Source organism: Pseudophryne corroboree, chromosome 1 (genome assembly GCF_028390025.1).
Source record: "Pseudophryne corroboree isolate aPseCor3 chromosome 1, aPseCor3.hap2, whole genome shotgun sequence".
NCBI classification, from domain to species: domain Eukaryota; kingdom Metazoa; phylum Chordata; class Amphibia; order Anura; family Myobatrachidae; genus Pseudophryne; species Pseudophryne corroboree.
Genome location: NC_086444.1, coordinates 884,244,880 through 884,259,214, shown reverse-complemented (window position 1 = coordinate 884,259,214; position 14,335 = coordinate 884,244,880). Strand labels below are relative to the sequence as shown.

General features: G+C 43.7%; 1 protein-coding gene and 1 long non-coding RNA gene across 12 annotated transcripts in view; one reads left to right on the top strand and one right to left on the bottom strand.

Moving 5' to 3' along the window:
- Positions 1–14,335, top strand: part of SLC4A4 (solute carrier family 4 member 4) — a 393,000-nt gene that overhangs the window by 170,228 nt on the left and 208,437 nt on the right. The gene's annotated exons all lie outside the window — the stretch shown is intronic.
- The window catches only part of LOC134915299 (uncharacterized), a 38,049-nt gene continuing 34,555 nt past the window's right edge, over positions 10,842–14,335 (bottom strand). The window contains exon 6 of one of the 2 annotated variants that reach the window (XR_010177389.1): positions 10,842–11,030. This is a non-coding gene — a long non-coding RNA (uncharacterized LOC134915299). The remainder of the gene's footprint in view (positions 11,031–14,335) is intronic. The other variant, XR_010177391.1, reaches the window with a different exon arrangement.

Sequence of the window (14,335 nt, the reverse complement as noted above, 5' to 3'; positions counted from 1 at the left end):
CAGTGCTCTGGTCATGATCACGTCACATAAACACTGACACATTTTATTCTGGGACATTTAACAAAGCGTGATTGTGCCTTTAAATTCCATCTTTACTTATTTTACAGAATGACCAATGCATAGCATGCCCCACTCCCTCGCCAAGTGAACCAAGATCTCTAGTTAGGCAGCACTAAAGGGCCCTACACACTTGGCGACATTGATGATAGATATGAACGATAAATCATTCATATCGTTCAGTGCGTAGGCATTAACAATGAACGATGCATGTCCCCGCAGTCGTTCATCGTTGGTCGATCATCGTTTATACATGCAAGCCAATTTGGATGATATAGATACTGTCATATCGTCCAAATTATCCATAGATAACGTCCAGTGTGTATGCAAAAATCTTTGGTGAAAAATCAGCCAAAGATAATATTGTTGATCGTCAAAATCGCTGAAATTGCCTAGTGTGTAGGGCCCTTAAGGCTTGGAGGTCCTAAGAAAATACAGTTGAGGATTTCCTAACTCCAGTCATGTCGGTTACCGGAGACAACAAAGTGTCACTTTGGTCTCTGTATTGTAATTGCCAAAACCCCCCAGCATATTTTAGTTTATTGATATTCCTTCTGCTAGGAACTATTTATTGTAATATATAAAGTTTTCTCATAGGGAAACATCCCAGATAATTACTGATGTGCTGGAGAGCGGTGGGTTCATTCCAGGTGTTTATGACCTACTCTTGCTGACGGGGTGTTTTGGGGCTAGTATCTGGTGACATTTCAAAGTGCCCATTAATCAAACAATTAACACATAACATTTGACTCTCATTTTTCCTGTACTATTGTTAACTGGGAAAGTAGTTATAGTATAGTGTTTTCTGCTGCCAGCTATCTAGAGAATAATAAGGTTAATTATGGTGTTTGTTTCCATTGTTTAATATCACGAGTGTATATCCAAGTTTCTGTATAATGTAAACTCCTATGAATACATAGCTTCTTATCTAGGCACAATAGTTATTTAAGCATTTGTTTCTGAAATAAAACTGGTGACCTAAATGCTACAGGTTTGCTCTCCTGTTCTTTTCAATGTGTTTTCCCAAAATGTTCCTTTAGATGTATTGGTGAAATATTACTAAATGCTAGAACAATGGCTGTTTGTACTGATTTCACCCAGGAAGCAAACACCAGGCTATTGGCAAGCATTTATTTTGTGCTGTCACACAGTGCTGCCTTTGATAGTTGCCAAGTACACTCATTCTTTATTTTCGTCTACTGCTTTCCACTTTTCCCCTTTTCTTTTTAGGCATTTCTTAGCCTTTCCACACCAAGTGGAATCGTTTATTTAGTAAATGTAAACTCTGTCTTTTCCCAGAAAAAAAAAATCACCCTAGTGAAAAGATCCCTCATTCTTTTTAACAGTCTTCGTAGCCAAAGAGGCGGCAGTGATGAGAAAGCAAATGAGCATAGATCTAGGGAGGTCCACAGCAAAAACAGTGCAGCAGATTCAATTGAGTTCTTATGCAAGAAGCTCAGTATGTTTTTTTAATATATTACAGAATATGTAAGGTGTGTACAGACGGTGAGATCCTTGCTATGCCCGATTTTTACTTGCGATTTCCCTTGAACTCCCCGGAGCCCAGTACCACAGATTTTGACTAACTTTTCTTGAGATATGGACTATGTGTGCTTACGATTTTGGCTTATGTGAGATTTTGGCTTATGTGAGATGTCATTGACATGTTAGATGAACTAGATAGTACACCGATCTAGCAAGGATTGACTTGCCTGCACAGTGTATCTTTTCTTGTGATCCCGACCTGGCAGGACCGTGCATCGGGATCGAATCGGGATCGCAAGGTGACTTTCACCTTGCGATCTGCACTAACTTTTCTTGCGATTTTGACTATATAGTCAAAATCGAAAGAAAATATCTCACCGTGTGTGCACACCATAAGACTTCTCCCCTGCCTCTACTCACAATGACCAATCAAACCACCAGCCTTCAAATCTTTGAACACTCTTGGAAAACATACCCCACCTCTTTATAATTTATCAACTACCCCAATCTCCACTCCACATGCGCTCTTCTTGTGTAAACTCTTCCCTTCCCCATCTTTATTTTCATCTCTGCATTTGTTTTGTCTAGTATATCCATGTTTCATGTATGTTCTGTTTCCTTCAGTATCTGTCACTACAGAGCACTAAAGTATGATATCCCTGTTGTCAGGATCCTGGCGGTCAAGAGCCCGTCACCTGAATCCCGACAGCTGGGATACCGGCGGCAAGCACAGCGTGTCCCCTCGCGGGCTCGCTGCACTAGCCACGCTTTCGGCCCGGTGGCGACCTTTGGACATCACAGGGTTATATTCCCCCTCAGGTGATGGCGTGGACCACCACCCGAATGGGGATTTCAGCCTGCGGTCAGGATTCCGACCGTCGGTATTTCGGCAGGTGTCGGGATTCCGGCATCGGTAGCCGGGATCATGACAGCTGGTACATTGACTTCCTCCTCACTAAAGCATCTTTTACAAATCAACGACATCCATCAGTATTATTTAGCTGGTGCATTTATACACTGGGCTAAATATCAATAACATATATTTAACAAAGAATTTTCATTTACATTGCAGTTAAATATCAATCTAGTCATGTGTCCTGAAATGCTTACTTCAGTGCTACATGTTGGAGGGGTATGGCTGTTTAAGATGACAGTGCATATGTTGACCCCAAAAAGGTCGACAGGCACAAGGTCGACACAGGGAAAAAAAGGTTGACGTTACCAAATGGCCGACATGGTAAAGGTCGACACAAGAAAATGTTGTTATGAGTTTTTTTTATTTTTGTTTGGTGTTGTTTACTCTGTAAAGTGACCGGGAACCCCAATTAGTGCACAGCGTCCCCTCACATGGCTCACTTCACCCGCCATGCTTTGGGCAAGGAGCCTCGCTCTACTACCGCTGCCCTCGGCACAGGTTACTATTCCCAATTGTAGACCACGTGGATCGTAACGTATGAAAAAGTGAAAAAATGGGAAAAATTGTTAAAAACTCATGTCGACCTTTTCCTGTGTCAACCATTGCCATGCCGACCTTTTGCCCATGTCGAGCTTTTGACCATGTTGACCTATTGCCTGTCGACCATTAGTGTTTGACCTAATGACTGTCAACCTTAGTCATGTCAATCTAGTATCAGGATGCCATGTTGGAGGACCAGATAGCTTGTTGTGTAGTATTGTGTCAGGTTATTAATTATGCATGGCCAAATGAATTACATTTGCCCACAAAAAAAAAACAATCTATAAGTACCCATGATGTCCATGATATACACAGTCCAGTGCCTAAAACAGCATTCAGTATTGCACCTAGATGGAGCAAAGGAAGTTGGTTGTGTAAAAAACAAACAAAAAAAAACACTTGGTTTTAAAAACACAAAATCAGCAAAGTGTATTAAATATGTCTTAATGTCTCATCCACAAAATGAGATCTGCTTTTTTAGGATTATGCACTGTGCGTAATTGCAGATATCCTACAGTTCATAAAAAATATCCCAGCTTAGGTTGAGCATCCTGAGAAAACTACTCCTCTGTGCACGGTGTTATAAATACAAGCACAAGAACCACAATGCAGTTGTGTAATGTAATCCCGCATCTACTGTTAGACCTCCTCACACTTTCTCCATCTCATTCCAGGTAAATTGATTTGTACAGTATATGCTAAGAAAAAAAAATCATGATAACTGAATTGCTTGTCTATTATGATATTAATAGTTATAACTAGTGCTTAAAGTGATCCTGGAGAGTTGGTGGAACTCACCCACCTGCCCAAGCCCTGCAAAAAAAGAGGAGCGTGGTCTCAAAAAAGAAAGGGGCGTGGTCACCCAATAGTATCCCCATTTTAAATTATGTAGAGTGGCCCTCTGTGGAGCTGCCCCCAATTCAGATGCCCCCTGTACAGCTGTCCCCAGTACAGATGCCCCCGTAGAAGCTGCCCCCAGTAGTTTTGCCCCCAGTACAGATGCCCCCAGTACAGATGCCCGCTGTAGTTATGCCCCCAGTAGAAGCTTCCCCCAGTACAGATGCCCCCTGTAGTTATGACCCCAGTAGAAGCTGCCCCCTGTAGTTATGCACCCAGTAGAAGCTACCCCCTGCAGTTATGCCCCCAGTAGAAGCTGTCCCCTGTACAGATGCCCCCAGTAGAAGCTGTCCCCAGTACAGATGCCCCCTGTAGTTATGCTCCCAGTAAAAGCTTCCCCCTGTAGTTATGCCCCCAGCAGAAGCTGCCTCCAGTACAGATGCCCACTGTAGTTATGCCCCCAGTACAGCTGCAACCAGTAGCTGACCCCAAGTAGCGCCGCTTCACACAAACATAAAAAAAAAACCCACACACACAATACTCACCAGCCCCGCTCCTGCTTCCGGACCGCTGACCTCCGCCTGGCTGCTCCTCGGATCTATGGAGAGACGTCATGACGTCTCTCCCATAGCGCCGCACACCCGTGCACAGCCGGACACAGCGGAAACCGGAGATCAGAGTGAGCTCCGGCTGCCGCTGAGGGGAAGGTGCCGGCGCCCGCTAGTAACATGACCTCAGCAGGTGCCCAGCATCCCCATGCGGCTCACATTCTGGGTTTGGTGAGCCAGGAGAAGCGGAACTGCGTTCCGTCTCCAATTGGAACTGACGGAACGCAGTTCCGCCCCGTTCCGGATCACTTTAACTTCTGGTTATAACTGTTCATATAGCTTGATATAGTTTGTTATAGCATACATTTCTTTTAAAGGGCCAGTTTGTGTATTGATCCAAGTCAGTAACTCACAAAAACATAACATTTTGTGCAGCAAAAACAGTTATTTAAAAAACAAAACAACAACAATTGTAAACAACAGTGATAAAACAAAACTGGGTAATAACAGGCAGACGGCCCTGCCGGTAAGAAGGCCCTGCTTGCAAGCTTACAATCTATAGCGAAGCAGGCATTCTAGGGCATGTGGATCATTAGATCGACAATATCTAGGTCGAAAATGTTTAGGTCGACCACTATAGGTCGACCGTCACTGGGTCGACAGGGTTTCTAGGTCGACATGTTCTAGGTCGACAGGTCAAAAGGTCGACATGAGTTTTTCATGTTTTTTTGGTGTCATTTTCTCCGTACAGTGGGGGTCATTCCGAGTTGATTGCTCGCTAGCAGTTTTTAGCAGCCGTGCAAACGCATTGTCGCCGCCCACCGGAGAGTGTATTTTCGCTTTGCAGAAGTGCGAACGCTTGTGCAGCAGAGCGCCTGCAAAATCTTTTTGTGCAAAACAAGACCAGCCTTGTAGTTACTCTTCGTGTGCGTTGATTCTAACGACGGAGGGGCGGCTTTTGACGTCACACACCTGCCCAGCAAACGCCCAGCCACGCCTGCGTTTTTTCTGCCACACCTGCGTTTTTCTAAGCACTCCCTGAAATTGGTCAGTTGACACCCAGAAGCGCCCACTTCATGTCAATCTTCCTGCGTTCGGCTGTGCGACAGAAATGTTCGTTAGACTCTGTGCAAAACCACGATGCTCATTGTACCTGTACGATGCGTCTGCGCATTGCGGTGCATACACATGCGCAGAAATGCCGATTTTTAGCCTGATCACTGCGCTGCGAACAAAGGCAGCTGGCGATCAACTCGGAATGAACCCCAGTGACCGGGAACCCCAATTAGCTTCGCTCACCATGCTTCGGACAGGGTGCCTCGCTCCACTACCGCTGCGCTCGGCACAGGTTACTATTCCCAATCATAGTCCACGTGGATCGTTAAGTATGAAAAAGTAAAAAAAAAGGAATAAAATGTGAAAAACTCATGTCGACCTTTTGACCTGTCGACCTAGAACATGTTAACCTAGAAACCCTGTTGACCTTGAAAACATGTCGACCTAGTGACTGTCGACCTATAGGGGTCTAAATCTAGACACTGTCGATCTTCAGACCGGATTCCATTCTTAATTTTAGAGTGCATATGGCCAGTCCATGAAGAGGGCATATTTAGTACTGAAGCATCTATAACATGCATCATACAAAGTGCAACGTACAGTACTGTACATTGGCCCTCATTCCGAGTTGTTCGCTCGGTAAAAATCTTCGCATCTCAGCGATTTTCCGCTTAATGCGCATGCGCAATGTTCGCACTGCGACTGCGCCAAGTAAATTTGCTATGCACTTAGTAATTTTACTCACGGCTTTTCCATCGTTCTGGCGATCGTAATGTGATTGACAGGAAATGGGTGTTACTGGGCGGAAACAGGCCGTTTTATGGGCGTGTGGGAAAAAACGCTACCGTTTCTGGGAAAAACGCAGGAGTGGCCGGAGAAACGGAGGAGTGTCTGGGCGAACGCTGGGTGTGTTTGTGACGTCAAACCAGGAACGACAAGCAGTGAAATGATCGCAGATGCCGAGTAAGTCTGGAGCTACTCAGAAACTGCTACGAGGTGTATAATCGCAATATTGCGAATACATCGTTCGCAATTTTAAGATGCTAAGATTCACTCCCAGTAGGCGGCGGCTTAGCATGAGCAAATCTGCTAAAATCCGCTTGCGAGCGAACAACTCGGAATGACCTCCAGTATATCATAATTCTGACATATAAAGTGCCAGCGATCACAGTCAGCCATTAGATGTGGCAGTAGGGACATCCTGCCTGGGCACTAATCCAGAGCATTGGAGCAAGTTTGCGGGAGCTGCAGAAAAACATAGAAACTGCCCTGGACATATATGTACACATTACAGTATGAATAATTAACCCTATAGAAGGTCTATAGCAGAGCACCCCTAACAGTGCATGTTTTACAGATCTCCTAGTTGGTGCACACACATGTGCATTAATACCTGGCTGACACATTTGAAAAAATCCACCGGCTAATTATTTTATTTGTAATACTGAGGAGATCTTTAAAACATGCAGCTCTAATAAAATTGTATTATATACAATTGCCATAGTGAGAAGGGTTTCCAGGCAACTGGAAACCCCTCCCCATCGCCTTTGTCTATGCAAGGGTAGGTGTTATCTAGTTCTGTTTTAGTTGAGTCCAGTGTCGGACTGGGGCATGAAGGGCCCACCGGGGGAATGCAGTGGTAGGGGCCCTTGCTTAAAGGCTTGGCTAACCATTAATGAGTATATGCTCTGGGCCCTTTGATAAATGTATTTAGTAAATACTGCTAGTGCATCATGATAATGTACCAGATTAATAACAGCAATGCACTATAGACCATACACCATAATCCTGTGCAGTAAAAATGTAACACATGTATAATATAAAATTCAAGTGCACAATCTAGAACCTGATCCCTAGAGGTAGAGGTAGGGGTGGGCCCACATGTGGTAGGGCCCACCGGGGGTTTCCCCTGTACCCCTGTGGGCCAGTCCGACTCTGGTTGAGTCCAGCTTTGACAGACAGCTATACAAACCCTTATTTGCAGTTAGAACTACAGGTATATTAGCACAGTTTTACGTATGAATGGAAGTCCTCTTTTATGTTGGGAACACTACATTGTACAACAGAAAGAAAAAAATATATATTGTTTTGTGTGTCTATATTCCATTTGGGAGATTTTGGGTGTTCTCCTCTACTTAGTAACCAGCAGCACCAATTAGCGCAAGGCTGTTATCTATTCCTTTTTGAATTAGAAAGAAAAAAAATCACTTATGTTTTATGTGTTTCCTGGTTTTCTACTTTTTTGTGTTAAACTGACTCAGTTGCTTATTTTGTATCCCTATTAGTCGTTTATTTATGGATTGTTTCCTTTATACTGTGTGTAAAGTGCTCTATGTCTGTAGTAAACTCCACATGACATGTTATGACTTTACTCAGTGCAGCTTGGAAGGAACAAGGCATTCAAAACTCAACTGAGCATTTACACATTGTAAATCATGTGGTACATATTGGAGCTTTCCTCATAAACTTTAGCCATATAAATCTCAGAGCTAACAAAATGTGAAACTTGGGCTCACCCTCTCTGCTTCTTGCTTGAAATGTGTTTTTTATTTTATTTTTTATTTAACTGTTGTCCTGTCAGTGGGAACGTTATAGAAGATGAAAGAAGTGCTGCCCTTGTAGATTAAGACAGAGGTATAAAATAATAATTGTAAAAGTCAACCTGTTAAATACTTATTTGATGTCTAAAGACAACAATTTGGTTTTATATTTGTGGTGGATGCCTCCTCTACCTGACCTGTTGCAATAGGCAAAACATATGGGACGTACAGGGATAATGTTCATAAGAATATATCTTTAAGATACTGTGGGCTAGATGCATCATTGCTTGGAAAGTGACAAAATGGAGAGTGAAAAAGTACCAGCCAATCATAGTTACATAATTACATAGTCAGTGAGGATGAAAAGAGGCAAATTGCCCATCGGGTTCAACCTGTATTCTGTGTTAATCTGTTCATATTATAATGCGCCTGCTGAAGTAATGGTTTAGTACCAACTGACAGCTATGAATCTTACCACTCCCAGATAATTTAATGTCAATATGTTAAATGCTATAGCCCTGGATACATTTTCCAGTTAGAAATTTGCCCAATCACAGAGTCTGCCATTATTACCTTCTCCGGCAGGGTGTTCCAAATCTTTATTGCCCTTACCGTGAAGAACCCTTTCCTACGTTGTGTACGGAATTTTCTCTCCTCTAGCCTCAGCGAGTGCCCACGCGTCCTATACAGAGTTCTTTTAATAAACAAATCCGCTGCTAGCTCCTTGTAATCAGCTCCTTACTGCCATGTCACAGGCAGTGTTTGTAAAATGGCAGTTACAGTAGGAGCTGAATGGTTAGTACTTTTTCACTCTCCATTTTATCATTTCCAAGCGATGATGCATCTGGCCCTCAATCTTTAATCAGCTGTCCCCATGGATAATTTCCATAGGCTGGTGAGATTTCTTGTGACACATTGCATCAAATTGTCCACTAAGGATTCTTGAGAACTCAGCTAGTAACGCTGATTTAAAGCCTGTAAAAAAAAACACGTGTGTGTGTGTGTGTGTATGTATGTATGTATATATATATATATATATATATATATATATACACACACACATACACCTGTTCTCAATGGTTTTTGCTATTTGGTTGCGCCATATGATTTATTCTTAAAATAAGCATCCTTAATCTGCTATATTTTATCAATTATTTTGCAGTAGAATACTAACCTAAGTAATTAATACACTATTGTGAATTACAGTAAGATGCAATATTCAAGAAACAGTATGCAATCTGGGTAAAAAGGTAAAAGACAGAGGCCCTATACCAGCGACTTGTGCCATACAGCGTTACTGTTTAATCAGCTGTTTTATACCAATTGATTAAGGTGAAAATACCCAAACTAATCCAGTACTTAGTATACCATTCTCTACTACGTAATTTCCATATTCAGACACAACATTTTGGAAAAAGTACTCGCTACCCATGGCGGAGCATCTAAATAACACCAGGTATCTCGCACCATATGGCGCAGAAATTATAGATGTATGAGCACTAATCTGTAGCCAGTAGATATATACACACACGTTTTTGTGTGTGTCTGCGTATATTTATATCACACACTCCCTGACGAAGTCTGTGTTGACGAAACCCGTTGGGAGTGGTTTGGAGGACATTGGACGTGGTGACATCACCACTCTTGTTCCGAGTGCGGGAGATTCTAGTCCTTCCCCGCCATGTACTAGCTTGAATCAGCTGTGACGGATCGGAACCTGGCGCTATCCGGAGGCATAGAAGCTGGACCGTGATACTGATTGTTACTTTCTTATATGTATGTGAGCAAATATCTTTTAGTAAAAACGTAATGCTTGTACTCACTGTGTGCGTCCCTCACGTGTTTCCTTTATGTTGCAATTCTGAGCCCATGGTTGGGGCTGATTGGAGGAGGCTGCACATGCATTTGTGATCAAGAGTGGAAACTGACTTTTTAAAATTGATACAGGACTTGTTGCTCAACTTTAATTATTGTTTATATATATATATATATATATATATATATATATATATATATATATATATTAGTCCAAATCACGGCACTCACGGTTCCCAACAACTTCAGAAAAGCTCCACATGAATAGCCGGTGCCCTCCCTGGTTACAGCCGAGGCTGTGTCCGAATACAAATGCACATATGGGCGGCACTCACGGCGCAAAAAAAACAGACAGGCAAGTCTGAGAGATACGATCGTATCTCTCAGACTTGCCTGTCTGTTTTTTTTGCGCCGTGAGTGCCGCCCATATGTGCATTTATATATATATATATATATATATATATATATATAGTGCATCCGGAAAGTATTCACAGCGCTTCACTTTTTCCATATTTTATGTTACAGCCTTATTCCAAAATGGAATAAATTAATTTTCCCCCTCAAAATTCTACACACAATAACCCATAATGACAACGTGAAAAAAGTTATTTTGTGATTTTTGAAAATTTATTAAAATAAAAAACTAAGAAATCACGTGTACATGTACACGTTGTCATTATGGGGTATTGTGTGTAGAATTTTGAGGGAAAATTTGTATTTATTCCAGTTTGGATTAAGGCTGTAACACAACAAAATGTGGAAATCCTTCAGTAATCCTTTGCTGCACTTCTTATTGTACACATGTTTATGTGTGATTCATATAGACTCTCCTCTGCAACTCTCCCTCTGGGAAAGTGTTCAGTACATCATCTGATCAGTGCTACAGTACAACCATGGGATGTCACAGTGAACATTTGTATGTGGCCAACAAAGGGTTTTCAGCAGTGAAGTTATTTTAGTCATTACTGCCGGCGATTTTTTATAGAGGAATGTATGGAAATTGTCCATTGGTCAAGCAAATAGTTTATTCGCTTTAAAAATTGCATTGTATATTTTGTAGTATATTTTGTAGTGGAAATATAATATGCATTTGGTATTATAACATGCTATTACTATATTAAGTTTCTTTCACATGAAACCATATTATTGTTTCTTGAGGCCTAATGGTTTCACTAAATTGTACTTGTCTCCTCAGCTGCTTTTCTAAGATACATATCTTGTTGTTCTTGAAGGCTGCTGGATATAATTCAGACATCATAAAATGTTTTACTTTAAAATAACACATTTCCCCAAGATGCATGGATACAGCTTGTACATGGGTAATGTAGCTGAATCTTAGCATTATTATTCAACATTACTATCCAATGTACCATTAACAACCTCATAAGGCCTAACTAGGCCCGGCGCTACCTGCTCAGCAAAGGGATGCAAAGCAGGGAGGCGCCTGGCTGGAGAGGTGCTCTCCCTGCTCTGCATCTCTGTGCTGCCTCTGCTCCTGTCCCTCTGCTGCTGCTGCTAGCTGTTGCCCCTTTCAAACTGTGTGACAGGCACCGGCAGCTTCAAGGCAAGCCTCCAGTCCTCCCCCACTTGATTGTGTCCATCAGAAAAGGAGGTGCAGCCTCACGGGGCAGAGGGGTGGAGCTTCACGGGGCGGACCTACATGGACCAGGCTGCCAGAGACTCAGAGAGGTACAGCTGCTCTTGTAAAGTACTGTAAGGCCGGCAGCATGAAGCCTACTCTCCCCTCCCCTCCCCTGTGACAGTGTAGTGGCCATAAAGGACCCAAAAGGGGGCAGAGCGGCACAGGAACAGGCTGCAGCACCCTGCTACACAGGAGGATGAGCTGCTACATATCCGGCCTGACAGATTTCTTTAGGTAAGTGTTTGTGTATATGTATACAGTATCTGTGTATATGTATGTGTGACTGTGTATGTGTGTAATGTATGTACAGTATGTATGTGTATGTGTGACTGTGTGGCATAATGTGTGTAAGCGTAACTACTACAGGGGGGCGTTACGTGTGTAAGCGTCACTGGTACAGGGGGCGTTACGTGTAAGCGTCACTGGGTACAGGGGGCGTTACATGTGAGAGTCACAGATACAGGGGGGGTTATGCATGTAAGCGTCACTACTACAGGGGGCGTCACGTGTGTAAATGTCACTGCTACAGCAGGCGTTACACGTGTAAGCATAACTGGTACAGGGGACGTTATGCATGTAAGCGTCACTGCTACAGGGGGCGTTACATGTATAAGCATCACTGCTACAAGCCGCGTTATGTGTGTAAGCGTCACTGGTACAGGGGGTGTTACGTGTGTAAGCGTCACTGCTACAGGGGGCGTTACATGTATAAGCATCACTGCTACAAGCCGCGTTATGTGTGTAAGCGCCACTGGTACAGGGGGTGTTACGTGTGTAAGCGTCACTGCTACAGCAGGCGTTACACGTGTAAGCGTCACTGGTACAGGAAACGTTACTCATGTAAGCGTCACTAATACAGGGGGCGTTACATGTGTAAGCGTCACTACTACAGAGGGCGTTACGTGTGTAAGCGTCACTGGTACAGGGGGCGTTACGTGTGTAAGCATCACTGGTACAGGGACGTTACGTGTGTAAGCGTCACTGATACAGGGGGCGTTACGTGTGTAAGCGTCACTGGTACAATGGGCGTTACGTGTGTAAGCGTCACTGATACAGGGGGCGTTACGTGTATAAGCATCTCTGGTACAGGGGGCGTTACGTGTGTAAGCGTCACTGGTACAGGGGGCGTTACGTGTGTAAGCATCTCTGGTACAGGGGGCGTTACATGTGTAAGCGTCACTGGTACAGGGGGCATTACATGTGTAAGCGTCACTGGTACAATGGGCGTTACGTGTGTAAGCGTCACTGGTACAATGGGCATTACGTGTGTAAGCGTCACTGCTACAAGGAGCGTTACGTGTGTAAGCGTCACTGGTACAGCGGACATTATGTGTGTAAGCGTCACTGCTACAGGGGGCGTTTCGTTTGTAAGCGCCACTGATACAGGGGGCGTTACATGTGTAGGCATCACTGGTACAGTGTGTAAGCATCACTGGTACAGAAGCGCAACGTGTGTAAGCGTCACTGGTACAGGGGGCATTACGTGTGTAAGCATCACTACTACAGGGGGAGTCTTGTATAAGCGTCACTGCTGCAGGGGACATTACGTGTGTAAGCGTCACTACTACAAGGTTCATTGTGTGTATAAGCGGTACTACTACAGGAAGCATGTGTATAAGCGTCACTGCTATAGGGGGCATTATGTGCCTGTCCCTTTGTTAAGTATGGAAGGGCGCAAATTTATAGTTTGCAGGGGGGCGCCGAACACCGTAGCACCGGCCCTGGGCCTAACTATCCTCTATTGCTAAATACATACTGTAAGATAACATATCTGAACTGGAGTCAGCCCTACGGACTGATAGCATGCTGACAGTTCTAGTTCAACAGCATCCAGAGATCTGCAAGTGTACAGCATATTGGGGCAGATGTATCAAGCCTGTAGAAGTGATAAAGCAGTGATAAGTGCAAGGTGATAACGCACCAGCCAATCAGCTACAATATGTAAATTTAGAGTTAGGAGCTGATTGGCTGGTGCGTTATCACCTTGCACTTATCACTGCTTTATCACTGCTTTATCACTTCTCCAGGCTTAATACATCTGCCCCACTCTTCCATTCTTCACACCTGCTTGTTGCATATCACTATATACTGTAAATCATATCCCAATTAAGTATGAAATAAGGAAATGCAGTTTTCAGAGGTTTGACTACATTCCCTATATGCACCAAGCTTCAGAAAGCGGAGTTTCGACACAATAGGCAACGCCATCTATAGATGGTGTTGCCTTATAGAATCCTATGGGCTTCTCTCTGCATAGTTTAGTATATGTATAGCAGCTTGGAGGCGCGGCACTCAGCACTTTCCAACACAAAAATGTAATTTGTATATACTGTATACATATAGCCCAACTGTCCCAATTTTCACAGGACATTTCCATTTTTTTGGGACTGTCCCGCTATCCCACCTGGTAACGGGGGAGTTGGGAGGCCCCCTGTCACTCACTGAGTCACTGCTATGCAGCGGTGAATAGATGCTGTGCGCAGGTGCACAGCGTCTGTTCACGGGAGGCAGATGCTGGGGGCATGGTCAGCAGTTCACAGAGCGCTGGGCATGCCCTCATAGTGATGAAAAGGAGGGCGTGGTTCGCGATAGTGGTATCTGCAAAGCCACGCCCCATTTTTGGGAACAGGAGTCCCGATTCGTATTTCACGAATGTTGGGAGGTGTATGTGTATATATATATATATATATATATATATATATATACACATACACACACTGTATATATGTTGCTGTATCTGAAGTCTGGGGGGTAATTCTGAGTTGATCGCAGCAGCAAATTTGTTAGCAGTTGGGCAAAACCATGGGAGTCATTCCGGCCCGTTCGCACGCAGCGGTTTGTTGCGCACACGTGTCGTTGCCGCTACGACGCGGATTACGAAGAAAGTGGTTGCAGTGGC